Below are 23,523 nucleotides of genomic sequence, written 5' to 3'. Positions count from 1 at the left end.
ATTTAATTTCAATTCATTTATTTTTTGGCCACTAAAAACTAACCTTACAAAATAACACATGTAACGTGTATCTTTGCATATATGTGTGCTTCATATATGTACGTGTATATGGATATATATTTTTTTCTTCTGACTTTGGCAAAATGGGCTATGATTGGAAATCCATAGCAAAAAAAAAAAAAAAAATGATGGGGAGACATAGTATGAGAAGAATAAGATAAAGAAGGAATGATCCTGGCAGAGAAAAGTAGAGAAAGGGGAAGGGATGATCATAGTCCTTCTAATGGACTCAGCACTCACTTTTCTGGAGGACAAAAGATAGAATAAAAGAAAGAAAGGGGCTTCCCTGGTGGAGCAGTGGTTGGGAGTCCGCCTGCCGATGCAGGGGACGCGGGTTCGTGCCCCGGTCTGGGAGGATCCCACATGCCGCAGAGCAGCTGGACCCGTGAGCCGTGGCCGCTGGGTCTGTGCGTCCGGAGCCTGTGCTCCGCAGCGGGAGAGGCTGAAGCAGTGAGAGGCCCGCATACCACAAAAAAAAAAAAAAAAAAAAAAGAAGGAGAAAGAAAGGAAGCAAGGGAGGGAGGGAGGGAAGGCAGGCATGTGAATTACAGTGGCCTTGATTAGAGCGATGGATTTCTGAGTGTGTATCATAAAAATCAAGCCAAGGACAAGATCTCTGAAACTGATTACATATGTATTATGCATGTAACTAACCTTGTCTCATTTAACCTTGTCTAATTTAACTGTGTCTTGAGCCTGTGAATCCCATTGTTCTAAAAGTTGGATGTACAACCACTTAACTCAGCAAAGCTCCAGTGCACCTCACTACACACAGGAACATGCTGTTCCTTCTCCACTTCAGACCCCTGCTGCTCTGATCACACTTCTCCATGGGTGCATCACCCAGCCTGGGCATTGGCTCTGGAGCCCCTTTTCCCTGCTGTGGCCTCTGGCCCTCCCTGGTGTGTAACCCCTCCTTCCTGGTTTCTGGGCAGTCTCGGCCCCATGGTGTTTGTCCTGTCCACTAGTACATCCCAGGGTCTTACTTGTTATTTGCCGATAAACACCACTCAGCTGCTGGACATCCTTGTCCAGTCCCCACACCCCTGAGACTTCTTGTGACCCAGCAGGAGGCGTGGAAGCTTTCAGCATCTGGCAAGCCCACCTCGGGTGCAAGCAGGACACTGAGTCTTCCGGCCAGTGCTCTTTGGCCTCCTCTATTCCTGCTTTCTGGAGCCATGTATGTCATGAACATTCTCAGGACATCTGTGCTGTCTGGGGGCTGCATTCCTGCCACCAAGGACCAGTATCCTGATGTTTTCATTTATGTTGTTGTCGTTGTTTTGTGTTAATAGGCATGTCTCCTGCAGCCCTTCTGGATTCAGTACAGGAAAGCCAGAGGCAATACCTGAGGCTACTTCTCAGCTCCTTCCTGTCTCTCTGAGTCCCAGTCTTTGAGCAAACAGGAGTCGTGTCCTCTCTGGAGGTCACACTGTACCCTTTCTCAGGCTATGCCTTAGTGTGTGAATTCAGGCTCCTCGGAATTCAGTCTATGAGCTCCTGATTCCAACAACACAAAGCCTCACCTTCCAAGACACTTGACTCGGAAAATTCACTCCAGGAGTCAAGAGGTGTCTTCACTCCAGGCTGTCCCCACTGTTCTCCTGCATCAAGGAGTGCCTCCTGCTGCCCAGCTGGTGGAGATGGGGAAAGTGTGTGGGGAAGGAAACGCCTTGGACCTCTGGATGCTCACACTGGCCTCCTGTCCCTGTGATCGCTACCTAACACTCTTACAATTCTAGTGTAGATTCATTCCATTAGGAACGTGGTTCTCCTAGTTTTCTGTTTTTTCATTTCCTATCCCCATTCCTTCCCAGGTCAGTTTACTAACTCCTATCACAGAACCGGAGTGAAGCAACCTCACCAGCTTCATTCTAAGCCATCATTGCTTTACACTCCAAGTCCTGGGAAAATGAGAATATGGAAACCCCTCTCTGTCTCTCTATCTCTTTGTCTCTTTCTCTCTCTATATATAGATATTATAGATAGATACTATATAAAATATATATATATAGTATATAAATATGTTTTGTATATTATATATAAAATATTTATAGTATATTTATATATAATATATATAGTTTATAGAGAACAATATATGTGTGTGTGTATATATATATATACATATATATATATATATATATATATATATATATATATATATATATATATGACACATTATATTGCCTATTGAATAAATAGGGTTGGAGAAGGCAATTTGGTGGTAATCTCTTAAAAATTTTATTAAATCTTTACACGTATAGAGAAAATGGAAACTAGCATTACTGGGGACAAACAATGTAAAATCAGAAGGAGAAATGTCCATAATTCTATTGCGGTGTGGGTTACATGATTGCATGCATTTGTCAGGACTAAGAGCTCTACACCAAAAATAATAAATTTTAGTTTTGTAAATAAAAAGTGAAAAACGTGAAGAAGGACATGAAGAGAAAGGGAAGGAAAAGAAAACACCATTTAAGAATTCAGATAGATGTCCACGGACATGGACAAGATGAGTTTCTGGGCTAAATCCTCAACTCTGAGCTCAGAGGAACGCTCAAACCTTAACAAAGTTGGCCAGAACTTAGTTTTAAAGACATTAAGGAAAGGAGATTCCATCCCTTTCCATGGTAACCCATTCCAGCCATGGAAGTGTTTTATATCTCAAATTATTACCTTATGATGGAGTTTAAGCTCATTTCCTCTCACGTCTCTTTCACCCACTGAAGACAGCTAGCAGCTGGTCCCCATCCTTGGAGGAACACACTCGCAGTCCTGAATGTCATTCTCAGCATCTCATCCTTACACTAACCATGTACTGCTCCCCCCGCCTTCTAGAATCCTTGCCAACTCATTCATCACCACTCATGTTCTGGTGCAGAAAACTGAGCTTAGGGCTTCAGGAAAGTCTGCGTCCAGCACAGAGGGGGGCGTAGTGCTTGCATGATTTGACCTGCCTTTCTCTGCAAGCCGATACCCGCATTTGTTATATCACACTCAGGCCATGTGGTGGATACACTCATTGTTGAATTACTTTAACAACTAGCTCCTCTAAAATATGCATTTTAATAGGTCATTGGAATTTGCAGAGCGAACATCTGTAGTTGAGGGTATCACATGCTACCCAAATGGTGACTTGTAATTTGAAAAGTGGATGGTAATACCAAAGACATAAGATCACTGTGGTATTAAATGAGATCACGTGGAAGGCTGCTCAACTAAGCTCAGAGCACACACGCGCAGAGTACTTTAGCCTCTACGTGAGGAACTGTGAGGGCTGGAGGGCTGTTGCTTTCAGAATGCAAAAAGCCTACTCATAAGCCTTTGTTTCCAGTTATGACATCGATCTATTATTTGGGGATATATGTGTGAGTGTTGTTTGTGGGTCAGTGCCTGTGTGTTTATGTGTGACTACATGTATGTGTGTGTTTACACATGCATATGTTACATTGGGAGGAGAAAAACCCTTTGTCAGGAATTTCAACCCAGAAATGTTCAGTCTACCTGATTCTCTGTAATAAGACCCAGTTGCACTTAACTTAGGAAAACTTCAGGCTGAGAACATCCTCAAGGTGTGTGCGTTGTGGCTACTGCTCACATTGGTTGGCTTTGCCCTTCTGCTCCCTGATCCACCCTTGCATATGGAGACGGCCTGTGTTCCACCTTCCGCTAGGACTCTCGGCCTCCCTTCCAGACACAGTCCTCCCTTGATGGTGAGCTTTCCACCTGGACCCATCTCTGGACAGTACAAAAGTCCGTGTTTGCCTTTCTCCTTGTTCTCATACTTGCTTCCCTTTCTAACCTTTATAACTACGAGTATTCTTATATCCATCTATTCAACAAATGTCCCTGGACCACTCTCTCTGAAAGGCCCAGAAATCAAGTCATCAGCAAGCTACAGCCCCCATCCTCCAGGACTATTGTCTGATGGAATTGGAATGAATAGACAGTCATCAGTTGATGAGACGTGAGGGATTAGGATGCATGATTGTACCTCAAGCACACAGGAGAGGATAAGGACCAGAGGGGAGAGAAAAGCTGAAAACCTAACGATGATGAGGAGATGGCCAGCTGAGTGTAGGGACCGGAAAGAGGAATCCTTGGGAAGGGCTCCAGTCATCAGAGAGAGGATGGAGTTCAGGTTGGAAAAGCAAATTCAGTTCAGATAATGAAGAGTCCTATAACCCAAGTGGGAGACTTTGGACCCCCTGAAGGTGAGAGTGGTCCATGTGAAGATAACAACAGGGTTAGAAATATGATTGCAGTTAAGAACTATCACTATTAATGCAGTGTGGGGTGGGGGACAAGGCTGGAGTCAGGAAAATCAGAGAGGCTGGTGCTATGAGCGAGGTAAAAGGGTGGGAGAAGCCTGAACTTGGGCAGTAAAGGGGGCTGGTGGAGAGAAGGAAATATACCGGAACAACTGGGCAGCTGGATCAGGAGTCTTGGTGATGATCTATTTGGGGCCTATGAAAGAGTGAAAGATGTCATGTTCCTCTTGGCCACACTGAGTCCAAGATGCCTGTGTGTCATCAAAAAGAAGACCAATGGCCATTGGAAAACTGACCAGACAGTTTACAAGTTGGAAAGATCTTCTCTACATGTTTGTCTTTGCCATGGCCCATATGTGACCCTAGTGGTTTTACCCTGAAGCACTTAAGTGCTGATGTCCCTCATGGGCTGCATTTCTTTTCTTCCAACAAATAACATATATACAACATATAAGCTACTTGCACACTTGATGCTGTACTGCTGGTTTATGTCCAAACCAACGTTTCATCCAATAGCTACATTCATGGTTTTCCTTTTGGGACCCTGTCTTTTAGAGCTGGCATTTATTGTTTTCTCATATTTTAAGCATGTTTTGTATTTTAGTTCTGAAATATAAACACCACCCACCTACCTAGTGAACTGTTGTTTTTTTTTTGTTTGTTTGTTTTAATGGAAGCATCTGAAGAATAATTTTTAATGGGGTGGTAAGAAAGGCAGAGGTGGTTGAGTAACAGTTCAGACCAAGAAAAGTAAGCAATGAAATTCTACCACTCAAGACTTGGTGCTGCCAGATGCCACAGTGCTTGAGCCACCCCCAGGGTGAGGGGGGTCCCCTCTCCAAGTCTGCCCCCAGAATCACACTATTGTTACCCAATCCATACAGGTATCTGTTTGGGAAACTCAAGCAAGTTTTTAAGCAAAGTCTCCTAAGCCAACAATAAAAAAGTATATTTTAATCAACTATACTTCCAATAAAAAAATTAAAGTATATTTGAAGATGCTTAGACTTATCTACGGAATGAATTAGAATACAGGTCATTAAAGGGTGGGCTCAAACCAACACCAGAAGAGGGACGTTTGCTTTCAGCAGCACAGATACTAATACATGGGAACTCTTAGGGGCAGTGAAGCAGTGATAAAAATTGCAAGTGTCTTTTCTCTTAGAAACTGGCACAACTCTTAGTGAAGAATTATTCAGGTGAAAAAAAAAGTATTTCTGCCTTAGAGCTGTCTGTGCTCTCTTCTTCCTCTGGTTCGCTCTGCCTTTCTCGAGCATGATGTGTTTTGCAGGCTGTTCTTCATCCACACTGCTGGTCCTGGTTCTTCCTTGTCTTAATGGTGATATTCCAATGACTAAGCATCATCAATCTCTCAGGGACTCAAGTAACCCATCAGTTGCTTTTCAATTCAAAGTCTTAAAACGTGGCTCTGGCTCCAGTTACCTGCAATATGCTCCTGCAGGTACTGGTGATAGTCCTGCCCGATGGCTCCCAGCCAGGACAGGGAGCACCTTGTCTATTTCAGGGAAGCCTCGCATGGGGTCTGCCTGTTACTCTCAGCAAGAAATGGCTGTCTTTCTTTCTACTGAATTGCTTTTTTGCCTTGCCGGTTTTCACTAAAATTTTTCTTCTGCAAAGCTTTGAGGGGATGTCGGAGGAAAAGTAAAATGCTTCCAGATCCAGGGCTGGCAGGAAATGTCTTTCTGGCTGAACAGAAATCTCTGGCCTCTGATGCTCTCTTTTCACTCAACATCAACACCTCAGCTGTTCCGGACCCCACATTTGTCTCCTTGACAAGCAGTCTGAGCCCTTTCCAACCTAAAATCTCTGCCTATCCTCCCCCCAACATTTCAATGGATGGATCAAATGAACTCATAGAGAGCAGGTTTAGCAAACAAGCAGGTGGCATGCAGAGTAGAACTGTCACCTGGACTGGTGTCGGGGAAAAGAATCTCTGTTTTGATTCTGCCAGGAGGAGGAATCTTGAGCTGAGATATTAAACTCCTTTGAGCCCTTAATTTTCTCATCTTTCTAATTTAAAAAGTACATTAAGTAAGGTTCCCACCCTGTCTATGGAGAAATTCCATCCAACAAATGTGATACTGCCTTCTCTCATAAATCCAACATCCACCATCCCCCAGAGTTTAGGTGTCGGTCAAGTCCAAGGCATCAGGCTAGAAGCGCCCATCTAGTCTTCACCTATGGGAGCCTGGCTGTCCTTTTATTTAAGGGAACAGGGCCCCACTTCCTGAGGCCTCCTGGAGCCCATCAGAGGCATGGTGTGCCGACAAAGAGAAGAGAAAAACTGACAGAGGGACCTTTTTTCCAGAAAATTCCATGAACCTCAGGACCTCCCATGTCACCTTAGAAAGTAGAAGATGTTCTCAGGAGGAACAAAACTGGACTCAGGGCCACCTCGGTGAATGGAGCTTGAGTTGGATTTAACTGTATAAAGAAAAGTAATAAATCGTGCCTTTCTACATTTATTTTTCCTCTTATTTTCAGGGTGTTTTCTATGAGTCAGGCATTGTGCTGAACAATGTATGTAGACCATTTCATTTAAGCCTATGAGATAATTATTATTGTTATTATTATATTCTTTCCATTCTCATTTTCAGAATTGTGGGATTTGAAGCCAGGATTCTGAGTCCGAAGCTCAGGTGGTAAAGATTTATCACCAGACCAACTTAGTCCCATATACAAAGCCCTTCAAAACATTAGCATGTCAATTTTCCCAGAAATTAGAAAGCATTGTTATTTTCTGATTCCATTGAAAACAAGAAAGTAGTGATTCAATTTTGCTCTATAATAGGAAACTGACACTCCAGGAAGAATACAGGGAAACCAAGAGCTGGTGTGGAACTCAGAACCTCCAGCAAGAGCATCATAAATCTCGGGGTCTCTTTTCCAGGGCCACCTATGCAGAAGGTGTTGATGAGAAGAATTGCAGCTCAGAGTTGGTCCAGAGAAGCCCAGCAAGACAAGTGGGTCTGGATGGCCAACTCAAGAGAAATGTTGATACAATAGAAAAGGATGAACATATTTTGTATAGAGAACATTTTTAAGTGAAGAGGTGATTTTTAGACATTCAACACCTGATCATTTAAAGCACAAACACTTGTAAAACTTAGAGCATTTGCAGGAAGTTACCAAGGACCCTTCCAGCCTTCCCTCACTTCATGTTACCCCCGCCTTCTGGAGATGGAGCTAGACAAGGCTTCTTTATACAGAAAACACACACACACACACACACACACACACACACCAGAGCAGAACACAGCAGAAACAAGGTGCTTCATAAAGACCCAGGCTTTAAAACGCGTCAGCGATTAAATAAGAAGCTACAATGAATTCCCTGATCCTGCCCTGTGCCTATACAGATGTGAGGTCTGGAATGTCCATCCCATCCATGTCAGATGGTCCTAAACTAAAAGGTGGAAATATTGATTTACAGCGAGGTTTAGTGCTTCAGGTTTTCCCGTCTGTCTGTGTGTCTTTCTAATGCAAATGCAGATCCTGAATGAGAGAAAGAAAGCCACCCATTCAGCAGATAGAAGTCAAGTACATCTTTAACTCCACAGACCGCAGGTTAGTTATGTGCTGTATGGTTCCCAGAAAAATGATCCCAAGACCTTTATTACTTATAGCTCTGCCACCTACAAGACAAACAGCCACATTGTCTTGCAGGAGGATTAAGGGATATTTGGAGGTCTGCTGTCACTACCCTGCTGGCCTTCTTCAGATGTGAGGTTCTCTGGGTGAGGTCTCTACAGCAGGATCCTTGGGTCTCTCTGATTCAAGAGAAGGCATCTTGATAATTTTTCCATTGAGTGGACGGGAAGCACGGAGGGTTGGATCAACAGGTTGGCGTTTGGGGAAACATGGTGATGTCCCCTCTTTTGCCATTGTAGAAAATAATGACTCTCTGATATATCCTAATAATTATTTTAATTTACTAGATATTTGCTGATTGATCATTACCTCCATCTTCCAATAAAACAGGATATTTTCTTTTCACCAGTTTCCGGAATCATAGACGGACTCAGATGTGACCATGACAGTCTCCTCAAAGAGCCTTCCATGTCTGTCTTTGCTCACTCAGCCTGGAGAAGAATCTCAGACACAGAACCAAGGTGACACCCTGAAAGCCACGTGGTAGGTTAGGATGCAGCACTCTGGCCCACACTCTTCGCTCAGAGAACTGGAAAGCAGTGCATCATACCTTTATGTTCTTGTGCTCCAGCTTATGGCAGGGAAGGTTCTGTCTAAAGAAAAATGATAGGACACCATGATCATTACCTGCCCTTATTATAAACTAAAATTACAATAAACTAAATTCTGGATCATGACTCACCCATGGGTCTAGAGATTCCAGATGAAAAATGTCACAAGGAAGGACAGGGAATGTGAACATGGGACTTAACTACAAAGAGTCTAGAGAGTCAAGCATGTGTTAACATGGAGAGAGAAAGGGGGAAAATCCTTTAATTTTCCTTAAGTTCATGTTTCCCAAGAAATTGCAGAGAAGATGGTCTGACATTTTCCATGAAATATCAGAAATGCTTCGTAAGTATAAGATGCTCAAATCAGCAAAGATGAAAAGGAAGACTCTCCTAATATTTCTCCAGCCTCTGCCTCCTGGTGAACCTTGGTGTGAAACGGACCCTCGTGTGAAGTGCTCAGCACCCACGCATGAGGCTGAGTTCCTGGAGGGCACCCGGCACCAGAGACTCCAGCCAGGTGGATGTGGCATCCCAGTCACCCCAAGGGGTTTGGTTGAGAGGTCCTAAGTGCTCACTCAGTAGTACCTTGCAACTTTTGGGTTGAACAAGTTCTTATATTGAACATTAATGATATTGACCTTTAATTGTTACCTGCAAGTCAATACTGTTTTATTTCAGGAAATAAGTGAGAGGAAATCCTTTTACCCCAGCACCTTTGTCTTAACATCAGACCCTCATTTGTTCTATTGGACGCTTACTTTCTTCCTTTAGACTCTACTTTATGAAAACCTTTTCTAACAGTTGTGCAGAGATAAAGTGAAAACAGTATGGCATTCTCAGATCCAAATCATATGGGGAAAGTGTTTTTCTCCACCATCCTTTCATATTCTACTATGCACACCAGAAACAAGAGGGAAAGATGAGAAAGAAAGAAAAAAAAAAACATGTACAGCAGTTATGATGATCATTCCAGCAGCAGCCAATATGTAACCCAGAGACACCGGGAATTCTGCTAAGAGTTGTATATTTATTCCTTCATTCAGTTCTTACAGAGAACCTGTGACCCAGCATTATTATACCCAATTTTAAGATCAACATATTAAGAAACTGAACAATTTAATGACTGGCCCACTATGACAGGGCACAGGAAAGTCTGGAACCAGAATTCAAATCACATGCCCATAGCCACTGTGTGTTCCTCTTGCCACAAGAAACAAAGGGGGTTTCGTGGTGCATTCACGACCAATGTCCCCAGAATAACAGTTCTCTTGATTCTAATTCTTCTGGGATATTCAATTATTCTAATAGCAGTCTTCCAAATAGCATGCAGGTTTAGATTTTGAAACATGCACAATGGGAAGGTAGAAGAAGTAGTTACTGTGAAACATAAGTAAGATTAAGGTACACCTGAACTTCCCTTCCCTTGGCTAAGGGGTCGACTGGAAACTGCTCTTCTCCTGGGCATTGGGTGTCCTGTTGGTGTCCTGTCCACGTTATTGTCTTTATTTCTCAGAGCCTATCAGTCCTAGGAGGTCCAAGTCCCATATTCAAATTAAAAACAAATACAAACACAAAAAATCCAGCACAGACAGAAAGAATGTCTCTTTCCTTCTCCTTTGTTCTCTGTAAACTATGATTTCAGAGAATATATTAATCTTAAGAGGGAATAATAAATGTTTTTTTATGATTTATACATAGGGAGATTAAAAAAATAAATTGCTTTATTTTAAATCAATTAATCAATTAAACTTATCTATTGATGAATAGATATTTAGAGTTATTCACTCTCAGCCCAAAATACCTGTATTCATATTTGACTTAACTGAGTACTTTTAGCTGTTGGCTTCAACAGAAAATCTAAGCATTATTCAAGGTAATAGAATTCTACTGCAGGGCTTAGAGCACCACAGAGGGAAAGTTGGAAGTGAGGAGAGGGAAGAAGGGAGAGAAAGGCAGTTGCATAATGAGACAGGGTGGGGGGTGGACCGAGAGCTGTTAATTAATTAAACAAGAGGCACAGCCAGAACAAGAAGTAGGAGAGGAAGAAGTGTGGTTTGTTGGAAGAGCAAAATTTCGGTTACACAGGGGACCAAGGAGAACTCCTGGCTCCCTCTGCAAATGGGCATCAGACATCCCCCAGGAGGGTGACATGATATAATGAAATAAATGATATATTTGGGTGTGCATGGAATTACTGAAAATGCAAAAAGAAGCTGGGTCTTGTCAATATCTCTTCTGATCCCTGTGTAGCCCAAGAATTCTCAGCACCTGTTTTGCAGAATCCTGATTTTCAGAGGTAAGGTGAATCTTGTATATATCCTCAAGAGCAAGAGAAAATATTGATAAAATGGAAACCGTGAAAAATAATGCTTAAAAATAGATAATTTCCCCAAAGAGATCAACCAGTAGAAAGAACGAGATTTAGAGAAGTGGGTTAGCAAATATCCACGTCCCCAAGCCTCATCTCCTTGTGTTGGTTGATGGTGTCCAGGATCCTTTATGCTCACCCAAGATGGATGGAAACCCACAGGTTAAGCATTGTAAGCACAAGTAAAGAAAGTAGAACAAAACAAAAGACGGTAACCCATGTCTACACCGCCTGGGCTGTGACACCCAACAAACAGTAGCATATGAAGGAGCCCAAGACTCACAGGCCTGTAGGTGCAGGATGGTGTTACAAATAGCAACATCCTGAGCTCCTTTGATCTAATTTCATCTCACATGAGTTGATGGCATCGACCGATCATCATAAGGAAACGATCACGCCCACTCTATCCTAAATCTGTGATGGTTCCATTTTGTGATTTTAAAAAGCCAAATCATCTGATTCAGGATAGCCCTTGAAAAGATGAATTGGGTGTGAACTGACAGGTAGGGTATCCTTCATCTGAAGGAGTCTGGCCTCAGGGCAGGAGACACATGCTCACGTGTGTAGTGGAAAGGGCAGGCAGTTCCCCACACCAGCTTTCCTGGTCGCCGTTATATCCGTTCATTCATTAGAACCATGTCTTTGCAAGAAAACGGGTCAAAATCAACGTGTAGATGTGTCAGGCTGGTATAATATAGAATCATTGGTGTTCATTTCCTATTGGGGTGATGAAATAAACCTAGCACATTAGTGTCAGGCTCAAAAGACAAATTCGGTAACCAGCTCTAGGTTTGTGATTAGGCAAAATGATCAATTAAAAGTACTTTGTGGGGCTTCCCTGGTGGCGCGGTGGTTGGGAGTCCGCCTGCCGATGCAGGGGGCGAGGGTTCGTGCCCCGGTCTGGGAGGATCCTGCATGCCACGGAGCGGCTGGGCCCGTGGGCCATGGCCGCTGAGCCTGTGCATCCAGAGCCTGTGCTCTGCAACAGGAGAGGCCACAGCAGTGAGAGGCCCGCTTAAAAAAAAAAAAAAAAAGTACTTTGTGGCATTGCCCACTCATGAGAAACTCTTCTCACTTCCCAAGTTCTGGAAGGTCCCATCCACTCCACAGGCACGTGAGTTACCTTCTTCACCTGCACGCTTTCCATCGAGGGCTCACCTCACAACAGAAAGGGCACCTGTCAGAAATGCAAGCTGGAAAATGGGAGACACTTGGATTTTAGACCACGTTGTAGGAAATCAGGAAGGAACAATCGAGAGGTGCTCTATGTTAACGTGATCCCCATTAAGAGCTCAGAAACCACAGTCTGGTTTGACGTGTGCACAGGGAGGAGGGGGCCAGCGATCGAGCAAATGGGCTGTAATTGGATGCTCTAGTCACTCGGCAGGGTAGAGGTTATGCCATGCACAGAGGAGGGGGAGACACTGTCTAGCTAGGAGCCACATCCTTTTTCAGAACAGATGCAGGTCTGGGGATGTGCTCAGCCTGAAGGAACAATGTCCTCACAATATTTGGGCACAGTGGGCACATTGCCTTCAGGGCAGGGTCTCCCTGAATCCTCACCTGACCCTCTTCATGGGGCCTCTGCTGGCCACTGATTCATGCCGTCCACGTTTTCAGGACCCTGGATAGGGCCTTGTGGGGTCCCACACTCAGTCCCTAGACAGAACCAGTGAGTGCCCATGACATCTTACCCCTAGGAGAGGAGGGTGGAGAGGATAGGGCATCACCCAACCTGGGTCACCTCCTCACCAGCCAGGATGGTGGCGAGTCCCAGTCACCAGCTCAGGTCCCACTGGGAAGCCCCTGGGACTGGAGGCCTTTCCTGAAATGCAGCCTGGCAGCACGTTCAGAGCCCACCAGCATGGCCCTGAAACACTGAACCACTGAAGCAAGGAGTTAAGGGAGACACTCTCCTCCCAGGAAGCTCCTGGCCTCCCTGAGAGCAGCACTGGGCACTGAATTCTAAGGAATATCAGCCTCCTTCTCTCTCCCCGCAGTGAAGTATGTCAGTCAGGTACATGGTTGGGAATAGGCTGAGGGGAGATGCTCTGTGATCTTGGGACCAGCTTCTGGGATAATTCATGAGGAACTTGATTTGTGGGTGAGACACATGATTAAGAGGTCAAGCATACTGTGCCTCGTAGTCTTTTATACACCATAATAAAAATTTATGATAAGAAAACTATATGGTTCCCTATGTGAATTTCTGCCTCTGGTTTTGGTTATGAAGACAGGGTCTGGAGCTTTGAAGTGAACCAGTGTGATCCTTTCAACCAGTCGAGCTTGTGTTGTATAACTGAGACCAAGCACATTCTTCTCATTTACATCTGACAGCCACGCACAGAAAACACATCTCCGCAAACTGAGATCTTTCATTTCAACCTCTTCAGTGTCAAACTGTAATTTTCAACTTCTTTGATATTCTCTAAGAAAATCAGGGAGATTATAAATCTGGACTTTCTGGGAAAAAGTGAGAGAATGTCATGGACATATATACACTACCAAATGTAAAATAGATAGTTAGTAGGAAGCAGCCGCATAGCACAGGGAGATCAGCTCAGTGCTTTGTGACCACCTGGAGGGGTGGGATAGGGAGGGTGGGAGGGAGACGCAGGAGGGAGGAGATATGGGGATATATGTATACATATAGCAGATTCACTTTGTTATAAAGCATAAACTAACACACCATTGTAAAGCAATTGTACTCCAATAAAGATGTTAAAAATAAATAAATAAATAAATAAATCTGCACTTTGCTATTGCTTAAGTGGACTGTATCTCATTATTTCCTGTTTAACTAATGGTGCCTATAAAACTGACAGGTTCCTTGTATTCTGGAAATGAAATTTTAACAGCATACAATTAAATGACGCTCAAATGTTTCAAATTCTAAGTAAGCGGTTAATGGAGGTGATTTCTTCAAATAAGATACTAATTACTTTTTTAGGGACAAAGAGGAAGATGAGGTGAATGAGCAAATAGGAAAAGTGCCCCACCTTGCAGGGGCTCAGGTCAGCCTGACGGGAGTCTGTGTGGTGTGTGTGTATGTGTGGTGTGTGTGTATGTGACTTGTGCAGTGTGTGTACATGCACGTGTGTGGGTGTGAGCATGTGTGCACATGTGTGTGGTGTAAGCGTATGGTGTCTGTGCTGTGTGTGCACATACATTTGTGTGGTTATGAGCATGTGTGTACTTGTTTGGTGTGTGTGTGTGTGGGATCTGTGTATATAGTGTATGTGCAGTGTGTGTACATGCATGTGTGTGGGTGTGAGCATGTGTGCACATGTGTGTGTGCTGTGCGTGAGTGGAAGGGAGGTGTAGAAGGCCTTCTCATGGTACAAAAGAAAAACTTTGGTGAGACTGAATCTGGCTTCCTTAGGGATAAAATTATTTTAATTCACCTCGGAGGTCTGATTATTATGTCTGGGTCTGGATTTATTTGCAGAACCAATTGCCATTTATCAGATTAAACTGTGACACTTCTCAGAGATTGTCTGGCCTAGGACAAAAGGGCAGGGAACTCTCCATGTAACCACTTGGAAATGCTCATCTTCTCTAAATCTGCTGTAAATATCTGTACCCAGGACAGGGAGAGGCATGCAGAAGGAGGTGAGAGAGAAAACAGAAGTCACACACTACCCTTCCAGTGGCTGAGTCCTCCCGTTTCCGTCAGGGATCCCCACCGGAGTATTTTGTATGTCCAACAGATTTTCAGAAACAGATTCAGTGAGCAGAGAGCTGCTGTCCTCCATGTTAATTGTTCACACAATAGTTTGACTGATGTTAGCTGAGCACCTACTACATGCCAGGCAATGCTCTGGAACAGGGGGGGTCACCAGTGAGAACAACTTTAATTCAACATAAAGAGTTGACTCATCAATAAATGTGAAAATTATGTGTTTATCGGGTAGTAAGAGTTATAAAAAACATAATAAGCCATGGAAGGAAGATGAGGAGTTCAGGGCAAAGGAGATCCCCCTGGCACAGAGATGGGCAGGGAGACCTCGTGAGCAGACAGCAGCTAGCAAGGCTTAGGAGAGGTGGGTACATGGCTGGGGAGGGTGTTTCTAAGAGGATGGAAAGGAAGCCAAATGCTCGAAGTTTGGAACATAGAAGCCAGCCGGGGATGGGGAAGGGCCGGCGATGGGAGAAAATGAGGTTCTAGAGCTTATGGAGTGATGAGATTAATTACTAAGGCTGTGGAGCTGCTGGGAGAGTTTGGCTTTTGTTCTGGGTGGGATGAAGCATTTATTATTGGAAGGTTTTGAGCAGAGAAATGCCATGACATAATCCATACTTAAAATTCTCACTTTGCCTTCTATGGTGAAAATAGACAAGCAGACAATTGTACTAAAAAAAAACAGGAAAGGACCCCTGGACCAACCTAACATCACACTGTGTTCCTCCTGGGAAGTCTTGGCATCATAAATATTGGTTCTCCTAAATGAATTTGTAAGTTTAATCTAATTCCAACTATGATAGCAGCTGTTTCTTTCTTCTAGAAAAAAGTAACTTGATTTTAATATTGATTTATTTGTCTGTGCTGGGTCTTAGTTGCGGTAGCTGAGATCTTTAGTTGAGGTATGCAGGATCTAGTTCCCTGACCAGGGATGGAACCTGGTCCCCCTGCATTGGGAGTATGGAGTCTTAACCACTGGACCACCAGGGAAGTAAGTGGATTGTAAAGTTCACTTGGAAGAAGAAACAAAGATGAATGGCCAGGACAATGGTACTAAATAAGACCAATGATATGATATGATATGATACAGTTATGATACACCGTGTTTGTTACAGAACCTCAGTAACCTAAATGTCCATCAACAGATGAATAAATAATGAAGATGTGGTACATATGTACAATGGAATACTACTCAGTTGTGAGAAAGAATGAAATAATGTCATTTACAGCAACATGGGTGGACCTGGAGATTATCATACTAAGTGAAGTAAGTCAGACAAAGACAAATATCGTATGATATCACTTATATGTGGAATCTAAAAAATGATACAAATGAACTTGTTTACAAAACAGAAACAGATTCACAGACAGAAAACAAACTTGTGGTGACCAAAGGGGAAAGGGGGGGGAGGGGAGGGCTAAACTGGTAATTTGGGATTAACAGATATATATTACTATATATATAATAGATAAAAAACAAGGACCTACTCTATAGCACAGGGAGCTATATAAAATATCTTGTAGTAACCTATAATGAAAATAATCTGAAAAAGAACATATATATATATATATATATATATATATATATATATTACTGAACCACTTTGCTCTATACCTGAAACATTGTAAATCAACTATACAACTATACTTCTATCAAAAAAAAGGACCTTGGTACATGAAAACAGAGGGGCTGCTGCACATCGATGTATAAACACACTAATGAAGCAGAATGGAATGTCCAGAAGTGGGTTCAATTGCATATGGAAGTGAATTACATGGTAAAGGTGGCATTTCAAATCAGTAGGAAAAAGCAAACCTTTTAGTAAGTGTTGTTACAGTAATGGGATAACCGATCAGATGGCAAAAGGTTCGGTTGGATCTATTTATCTCATCATACACCAGGATACATTCTAAATTTGTCAGAGACCTATAGTGATAAATGAAGCCATACGAATAATAAAAGAAAACATAGGTAATTTTTTGTAAAACTTGAAAGAGGATGATTGATATAGTTGAGGACATTTTTAAAAACTCTTGCAAAAACATCTTTGTAAAAAATTATAAGCTGGATAAAAAGCAAAATGAAAAACTAGAAAAAAATTGCAAGCATGACAAAAAGTTAATATCTCTAATATGTAAAGAGCTTCTAAAAGTGTAAGAAAAACTCTGGAGAAATGGGCTAGACTTATAAATAGACAGATCATAGTCAAAGAATGCAGGTAGTGTTTAATCCTATGAAGAGACATTAACTTCTCTCATAATTAGAGAAACATAAATCAAAACTACAGTGGAAATCTTTATCACTATCAGATTGGCAAACATCCAAAAATTTGACAACAAACTCAGCTGATAATGCTGTGGAAACAGGTCCTTTCAATTATTGCCTGTTGAAAGGCAAAATAATGCAGCTCCTGGGAGGAGAACCAGGCATCGTCCAGCAGCATTCCCTATATACTGGACCCAGCGTCCTGGGCCTGGGTCTTCCCACCTTGGCTGGTTGGGGTTCCCATAGCTGGCCTCAGTATTATTCATGGTTCAGCCATGCTTGGACTGAAAGCTTCCCACTGGCCGTTGTTTGCCCAGCGTTGTATCTCATTAGACAGCTTGGAGGTTGGCATCTACCTGAACGCTCAGGGGGACCCCGTGTCAACTTCTAGGGCTTTGTCTCTGTTGTGCTCCCTGCTCTATTTTCTGTGCTGCAAACCTCAAATACCCCAGCCTTTGTGGACTTTAACTGATCTCACTTCAGCTCCATGAACCTGCTGTGCACCACTTGTGTTCTCCTGTCGCACCACCTCCTGAAACATGTCTGCCAAAAAGAAGATCCACCTTGCTTGTTTCCATTCTTTCAAGGGTCACGGTCCTCTACTGTGTGCTGTTCAATATTTAATAGCAGCTTTTTCATAAACAGATGAGAGAGAGGAAGACAAAGATAATAGGTAGATAGATGATAGATAAATAGATGATAGATAGATAAGAGATCAAGGTAGATAAATAATAGATGGTAGATAAATAGATGCATAGGTACATATAGATAGATGGTATATGGATATATAGTTGTATATAGATAGGTTGATTAGAGAAAGAAGTAGATAATAAATGATAGATAGATGAGAGATAGAGGTATATATCAATAGAGAGATTGTAGGTAGATGAGAGATGAGAGATAGATTATAGAGAGACAATAGATAAATGGATAGATAATAGAGGTAGATAGAGATGGATTGATATATAATAGAGAGATGGTACATATACAGAATAGATGATAGATGATTTATAGATAGATGGATAGAAATATATATACATATATATATATATATAATATATGCACACACATACATGCATTCATGAACTGCAGGCCTTCATTCATAGGTTTACTATGAACTGATAAACTATGACCTATACAAAGGGTTACTTTTAAATGAGTGAAAGCACAATGTGGAGAGGAAAAGTGCACATCTTGTTTTGGAGATTTAACTTCCCACCCACAATGATATTTCACAAAGTTAGAAAGCAATACTTAAAAATCAAAAGGAAGATGAAAGATATAAATCCAAGTGTGTATACACAGTGTGGCAAAAAAGAGAGAAGCTGTCATAGGGAGAGACTGTAAAACACAGAAATTTGACACTTCCTGCAAAAACAGGGAAATAAAATCTTAAAAGTTTTTGGTAATTCTGCTATACATATACATATGTTCCCATATATCTTCCCTCTTGCGCCTCCCTCCCTCCCACCCTCCCAATCCCACCCCTCTAGGTGGTCACAAAGCACCAAGCTGATCTCCCTGTGCTCTGCGGCTGCTTCCCACTAGCTATCTATTTTACGTTTGGTAGGGTTTATATGTCCATGCCACTCTCTCACTTTGTCACAGCTTACCCTTCACCCTCTCCATGTCCTCAAATCCATTCTCTAGTAGGTCTGTATCTTTATTCCCGTCTTACCCCTAGGTTCTTCATGACCTTTTGTTTGTTTGTTTGTTTTTTACTTGTTTCCTGAAGGAGGGCTGGCCTGGCTTGAGTTCCCTCCTCACAACCAGAGGCAGGACACCCCATGTTTTCTCAATTTCCTTTCAATCTATTTGTTGAAAAGCTGCTTTGTCCTTATTAAAAAGGGGGAAATTTGAACACAGACACACAGGAAGAACACTATGTGAAGGTGAGGCAGAGATGCATCTACAAGCAGGTTAGATAGACACCAAGGATGACAAGGGAGGGGCCAGAGCTGAGTCTCCCTCACAGCTTCAGAGGGAACCAGCCCTGCCCACACTTGGTCTTGGCCTCCAGCTCCTGAGCTCTGAGATGATGCACCTCTGTTGTTTGAGCCCCAGGTCTGTGATATTTGGTATGGCATCCCTAGGAAAGTTACAGACCCATGTGAGGGTACACTTCCAGGACCTGGCAGTACAGACGTAACCACTGTGTTGCATGGGGTCCAGATGCTGAGCTGCGCCAGGACCAAAGGGCAGGTGTCTTATCTGGGAGGTGACCCCAGGAACTCCCCATAGGGGAGTATGGAAGTGACACAGGGAAGGGAGGAGCCAATCATGATACACTGTCAAGGATGCTGCCTCTGGGAAACTGGGGATGAGTCCTGCTGGGAACTGGACGACAGAGGAATAAACCTGCATCATCACGACCAAAGACGGGGGCACTGGGGCATCCACCCACCAGTTACTGCCAGTCTCGGCTTCAGGCCCTGCTGGCAAACACTAAGCCCCCCTCCTTTCAGCCTGCCTGCATGAGGGTCCAAAGTCTTTAGGCAAAGTTTACGGGTGCTTCAGGGAATAGCCCTTGAGTCGTGCAATGCCAATGGTGATTGACAGAGGTGCTGCCTGTGCCTGAGGTAACATGTTTGTACACGAGGGGTCCTGTCAATACATGAGGACACATGGAAGGAAACTGTGAGCATCAGGTGGTCCATGCCTTTGTGGGATCCCTTCCCTCTGAATGAGTGGGGGCACTGGAACTCACTATTCTTTTTTTTTTTTTTTTTGGCCGCACCATGTGGCATGCAGGATCTTAGTAACCTGATCAGAAATAGAACCCATGGTCTCTGCAGTGGAATTGCAGAGTCAACTGCTGCACCACCAGGGAAGTCCTGTGACTCACTTCTAACTGATAAAATATAGCAAAGATAATCAGCTACCACTCCTGACTATATTACATTATATGGCAAAGCTGAAGGGATTTTGCATCATAATTAAAGTCCTTATTTGTTGACTTTATGTTAACCAAAAGGTGATCATCCTGGGTGGACCTGATCTGATCAGGTAAATCCTTTTAAAGCAGGTCCACAGGTAAGATATTTGAAGCCACAGAGACTGCCTTTTCTTGGCTTTGAAGAAGCACATGCCATGAATTCTACAGCCAAAAGGAAGTGGACTCTGCCAGCAACTGAGGGTATTAGAAGGAGATCCTTCCCCAGTCAAACCTCTGGATGAGAATGCAGCCTAGCCAGCACCTGGATTCTAATTTTGGGAGTTCTTCCTCAGCAGAGAACTCAGCTGAGCTGGGCCTGGACTTCTGACACATGGAAACTATAACATAGTAAGTGAAATTTGTGTCATGTTTTTGCACAACAAAGGAAACTAATACAGATACATTAGTTTAAGGGGAGATTGGTTGATATAAATGAAGGGAGGGGAGAAGGAAAATGGGAGACAAATAAGAAAAGAAAAGAAAAAAACCCCACATTTTCCCACGTATGCATTATTACAAATTTGTTTAAATATTCCTTGTTTTAAAATAAAATTGGAGAGGAATTTACCAGTTTAAGTCCTTAACTGAGCTCCACTAAGAGATGCATCAAATGACAGCAATTTTTACATATAATATAATAAGGTATATTTTTATTCATTAAAAAAGTAAAAAACAGCACACTCAGTTATTTTTTTTAAAAAAATAGAGAAACATATAAGCCTGACCTCTAGATGCTTGCGTGCAGTGTATTCAAACATGAATCATCTTGTGGATGTGGAACCCATACACACAACGTCCATCTGCAGTGACACTGCCACTGACTCTCTTCCCGGGAACATGTGTATCTTCTAAAAGTGGGTGGATTTTTGCTCCTCCAAGCTCATTGTTTGCTTCTTTGAGCAGCAGCTAGGGTTCCAGATCAACACAGGTGTGGTTTGGAAGTAGAATAAAAGCTGCACAACAACCAGTGTGATGGGAGAAACACACGTGAATGATGGCTACCTGCATTTTGGTACTGAACCGTGCAACGCCAGAACAACCAGCTGAACACCACTGAAATTCCTTCCCTCCTCCAAAAGGAAGGAGGAATTGACCAGGTGTTTCAGTATCATGAAGGTAATCTAGGAAGACAGATTGATGAGATGGATAACAGATAGAGGAGGAGGAGAGGAATTGCAGGCAGCAGAGTGAGTGCAGCATCAGGCTGGCTGGGCCCCGGGCCCCTGGAGGTGATCCATCTCTCAGGACCCTTATCATTTATTATCAAGGTCTCACCTAACAGCTGGCGAAGGAGAAACATTTTCAGCCTGGTTTCTAGCCAGCCTTAGGTGGCGTGAGATCAGATTTGCTTGAAACGAATGTTCGAGTTCATGAACATTTTTCAAATATGAGAGAGGTGATCAAACCCACTTGGTGCATTTAAGAAAATTGAATTTATTTCTTTCGATTAGGTAACTGCAAAAGCAATCGATGAGGCTAATCTTTCATCTAAACTGCCCTGCTAGTGGGTCTCTCTAGCTGCTTCTACATGGGCATAATAAATATGATTTGCAAAATGTGAGAGACTCGTATTCTGCCTTCAAAGATGACTTTTTACAAAATCTTTACTGTTCTTACACAGAAAGCACTGGAATTGATTCACCTTAGCTCTGCCTGCCCGCATCCCTACATCTAAAACTCCATCAGAATTAGGATTTGGTTGACAGGTCCCAATCACTGGGCAGTGAGAGCTCCCAGCACCCTGATGTTCTTGTAAATGGACACCTGTGCATCACCACGATGTCACATGCATCTCCCTGGCTCAGGACAGTCATGGAGATGGAACCCTAATGTGCTTTAGAGCTTTGGAACCCAGCCTCTCGTGTGTGAGTTTCAAACATGACTTAACAATCAAGTAACGCTCAATTATGAATGAAGTGATACCTCCCAGATTGCCTCTCATTTACCTTGTTGACAAATTCTGGGGGGCAGGAGGAATGTTGTGTGTACATTCTGCAGTTTAAGAAAGGCCCCCGCAGTGTAAGTCATTCAGCTGCCAGAGGATCCCAGGTACCTGCGTCAACTGTGTGTTCTGATGTTTGACCACCCGTTGAAGGTGACTGCACAACCTTGACCTTTCACAAACCAGAAGTAACTTTTCGGCAAGTGAAAGCCATACTTTTTTTAGGATATAAGAGAGGGAACTGAGTTTCTCAGGAGGCTGGTGCCCCCATTGCTGTGAAAGGCAAAGGATGCTGAGGCCGTTAGGAGCTTTTCCTGTATAAGAAGAAGGAATGTCGTGGAGGGAGGGTTTCTGCCCAACATAGACTTTCTGGGGAAATGAGGTGTTTGCCCAGTGTTCCTGAGACAGGGCCCATCAGCTGGCAATTGAGTTTTCTCTCCTGTCCTAGATGCAGGTCACAGTCAGGAGCCCAAAGCAGTCAGGGAATATCATGGATGCTCCCTCACAGGACGAAGCCTTCTAATGCTGAAAGTGAGTTTCCTTGTGCAGCATGAGCATTAGTTTCCTGGGGCTGCTCTAAAAACGTCCCACATAAATTTAGCCCCTCACAGCTCTAGGGGCCCAAAGTCCAAAATCAAGGTGTCGACAGGGCTGTTTCCATAAGAAGGCTCTGAGGAGGATCTCTCCCCCACCTCTCTACTGGCTTCTGCTGGTTTGCTGGTCATCTTTGGTATCCCTTGGCTTGTGGCCACAGAACTCCAATCTTTGCATGATGTCCTCCCTGTGTGCATGTCTGGGCCCAAATTTTCCATTTATATGGGGACACCGTATTGGTTTAGGGTCCCATCTTAAGGTCCCATCTTAACTATAGCATCTGCAAAGAACTTATTTCCAAATAAGGTCATGTTCACAGCACTGGGTGTTAGGGTGTCAGCATACCTTTGGGAGAAGCAATCCAGCCCTGTAAACAGTGCTCACAGCGCCGGTCAGAACCATTCACTTAAGTCGACTTAAAGAAGGAACATGAATGTGAGACAAGCCAGATACTTTATTTTAAGGATGATGCCATGACATCCACCTGGACAGGTATCTTCCCAATAAACTCCTGAGATTACAAGGGCACTGCCTGGGCTAACACACGATGATCACCCTGAATGGATCCAGAGGAGGGAAAGGTTCAGGGCTGGCTGAGAACCCAACAATCTCTCCCAATCTTTGCCTAAGAATCAGTGTGCACTTCGTCCCCGCCTGACATGATTTCAAAGGGATACTTGTGTTCATATATTACCCGTTCTACTGCTGTTTCATCCTAGGCTGTACTCCACTGGGCATCCCAGAATTTTCCCTCTTGGGGGGTTCACTGCTCTTAAATGCTGAAAGTAATGTAACATAATGGTGGTGAACTTAAAGAACCACCGAGGACCTACTCTATAGTACAGGGGACTCTGCTCAATATTCTGTAATAACCTAAATGGGAAAAGAATCTGGAAAAGAATAAACATGTCTATGTATAACTGAATCACTCTTTTGTACACCAGAAACTAACACAACATTGTAAATCAACTGTAGTCCAATATAAAATAAAAATTTATAGAGAAAGAAAGAACCAAGAGGAAATGGTCCTAAAAAGCTGAATGTCATTAATATAAAGGAGTATTCTGCTTCCCCTGGCTTCAGACTGAGGGATACACAGCTGCACACATTGATGGGGACGGGACTGCAAATATTTCATTTTTAAAGACATCATGACAGATGACTTTTGTGCTTTATTTTTCA

The sequence above is a fragment of the Mesoplodon bidens genome, assembly GCF_964165515.1.
Source record: "Mesoplodon bidens genome assembly, chromosome: 4".
NCBI classification, from domain to species: Eukaryota; Metazoa; Chordata; class Mammalia; order Artiodactyla; family Ziphiidae; genus Mesoplodon; species Mesoplodon bidens.
Note: the sequence above shows the minus strand (reverse complement) of the source record.